Source organism: Aptenodytes forsteri, unplaced genomic scaffold (genome assembly GCF_000699145.1).
Source record: "Aptenodytes forsteri isolate BGI_AS27 unplaced genomic scaffold, ASM69914v1 Scaffold125, whole genome shotgun sequence".
In the NCBI taxonomy this organism is placed as follows: domain Eukaryota; kingdom Metazoa; phylum Chordata; class Aves; order Sphenisciformes; family Spheniscidae; genus Aptenodytes; species Aptenodytes forsteri.
In genome coordinates this window covers 3793929-3797180 of record NW_008794447.1, presented here as the reverse complement: position 1 = coordinate 3797180, position 3252 = coordinate 3793929, and positions in this window count along the sequence as shown.

Genomic DNA, 3252 nt, shown 5'->3' with positions numbered 1-3252 from the left:
TGTCGCTGCCTTCCCTCTGCGAGCACGTTTCCCTTCCAGGCACGCTTGGCTCCGGGCAAAGGGCGATCGGAGAGCAGGCCGCCAAGCGCTGCCTTGGGCTGGCTTGCGCCGTGTGCGAGCGGGCGGCCTAGCTTGGGTAGAGCCGCCTGCTGCCCCAAGAGCCCAGAGGCTTTGGCTGCTAGCGCGGTGTCGGAGGCGCAGGCCGCGGTGACAGGCCTGCCTCCCTAGGCAGTGGCGCAGAGGCCCTCGCCCGACACCTTAGTCCACCAGTGATGCCCTGCGCAGGCCTGCCAGCCGGGACACACCACTCTCGCCTCAGGGCTGACCCCAGTGCTAGCTGGGGAATTGGCACAGGCAGCCCAGCTTGTACCTGAGCCAAAAATAGGTGTACTGTCTCGCTAGTTAACGCCTTCAGCTTGTTCATGATGTCTTACAAAATACAGCTGGGGATCGCTTGTGATCATTTAAGTGCTTGAAGACTTGTTCCTTGCCTCTGCTATAGCTGAAGGCAACGCTAATCAGAAAGATGTTACGAATTTAGTTGGGCTAGATGCTTTTAAGGAGGAGCGCTTTGCCATGGATCCTGCTTTGCCATTGCTGAACGGAGGTTCAGCCTGTGTTTCATTTAGTTCTGGTCAGTACTTCCATTGTATTATCATTAACGATTAGTTCAGTAAACATGGGTTGAGCAGTTCCTTTGAGGAGAGCGGAAGGAACTCCTTTTCCTGTAAATTGTATGCAAAATTTGGAGGGTTGAAAGAGAGCTGACGGACTTGCTTGACCACATTCTGATACTTTTTTTAATGTGAGGAAATTGAAGTACCTTTTACACAGAATCAAAAGCCACACAGCAGGTCTGGTGGCCTGTGTCCCACGGAGGATTTCAGGGGGTGGACCAACACATTTGGCATCCTCCCTTTGGATTTTTACACTCGTAGGTGTGCAGAGTTTCATGTGGGGGAGTCATTGATATGTAAAATTGTTTGCGGATCTGATTCCTCCTCTTAAAACCTATGAGGAGAGATGATACATGTTAAGACGCAGCAGGTGGTCTTTTTTTCAGAGTAACTTCTTAAGTGAGCAATCTGACTTTTAAAGCATTGGAGTGCTACTGGATGAAAATAAACTAAAAAATATTTCTATTAAAAAGTATTCTTACTTGGTGACAAGATGGCATGATGGTTCTATCACATATAAGTGATATATGATATGACTGACATATGTCATCCAAGATAGCCAAAACCCAGAAAATATCTTGAAAAAATATCAAAGATGCAGTGCCCAAGAACTGATAAAAGAAATTAGAAACTAGAAGAAAGAAATTTGTCTGGACCTGGGTAAGCTACAGCTCCTACCTAGCTTGTATGGGAAACAACTCTGAGCAGATAATCCCAATGAGGAAAAAAAAGATTGTGCTACACCTCCCATCTGATGATTTGGCAGAGCGCTGCTGCTGCTGCAGTATTTAAACACAGCTAGGCTGAAAGCTTGTCGTCGGGAGAATCCTGGCTTCAGCAGCAGCAGGGTGTTATAGTTTGCTGTTGGGAAGGCGAAGGAGTTGTAACACCATGAAGAAATGGAAGGGTGGTCAGGTCCTTACTGTCAGACTTTATGCCCACGCATGGATTGCTCCGAGATAGTTCATTAGGAGAATGAGCTACTGGAATTACTTAGAAAGTCCAGCAGGTGCATCCTTAAAGTGTGGGTCTGTGCAAACAACACAGGGAAATTTCTAGCTGATGAGACTTTTGTTGATGTATACCAAAATAAAGCCTTCCTACTGCTTCAGGAGTTTCACTTTCCATTGCGTTTTTTAATCGATTAAATAGCTTCATATCAATATGATTTTTTTTTCTGTTATTTATACTTAAATAGAAAATCCTTTTTGTGTGGATTGTTAAGAACCAAAGTAACTGCTACTACAGGTTTTGGCATTTGTTCCACTTCCTATTTTGATTTATGGCAGTCTTAAACCTTACCATAACAATAAATACAGCACACGATCGTTGTTTTCTCAGTCGGTTCTCTTTGCTTCCAGTCTCCAGGACTGCCGTGTAGAGTATCTGGTGTTGACAATACATTGCAAAACACTTCTCTGTGTTATAATTAGACTTGTTGAGGTAAGCTTGAAAATTTTTAAGGTCTTGTTTTAAAGCACTTCTGAAATGTGAGAGTTTAAAAGATGCAAGTTTTAATTAGCTTATACTTTTTTTTGCTCACAATGTTTTCTTTACTTAAATCTGTATTTTGAAGTAAAATCTGTAACCAATTACATTTATTTATTTAAAAATATTAAAACATGCATTTTTGACAGGTTTTTTTCACAGCTTTTTATAACTTGTTGTTAAAAAGATGTAGAGCTTATTTACTGTAAATAAGGCAGGAGAGAAAGGTGATTATACCAAACTTGGTAATTTCAGGTGTGTTAATTTATCTTTAGGTTCCAAACTTGATCATCTTTTTCAGTGTACAACAAGCAAGTGTGAACACTTGACTTAAAGCTTCATTGGGTTCTTTACAGAACCGAGTGATCCAGCAGCAAGCATGTTTGATTTTTACACAGATGTTAGTACTTGAGTCCTGCAAGATGCTTCCGTATCATCATGTTCAGTCAATTCATAAATTATATTAGGACGGTCAAAAAATATAAAACCACAGCTTAAGAAAAAAAGTTCTAGCTTCCTCTTTTTGTGTTCAGTAGTCGCCTTCCACCATTACCTTCACAGAAACTTTGGTTGAAGGAAAGATAATGACCTACTGTTTACCTTTTAAAATTAAATTTCTTAGGTGACAGCAGGGCAAATAAAAGGGGACTTTAACCAGCAATATCAGTTGGATCTCTATGAAGTCAGAAAACTTTCCATGGCAGCGACTATTACCTATTGTTACTGGTAGTTATTCTTTGTTCAGGTACCCTTGTGGACAAAGAACAGCTGCAACCCACATGCAAAATAATCCATTACTTGTTTCATCCATAAGCCTGTATTTTGTCAAATATTTATTTTAATCTTTCTTATCTGTACTCTTGCTTACACACTGATGTGCGAAAACAGTATCGAAAACGTAGGACAATCACCTTAGCCATAAAAGACATTCAGTTACAAAGCATGAGGACAAGCCTAGAAATTCTTCCGTGCAGGTAAGCTGCCTCGATGGAACTTGTCTATTGAATGACTTGCTTAGTGTAAGTATTAGAGATTGCTCAGCAACATGTTCTAGACAGTATTTTTAAAGATGATCAGTTTGCCAAAA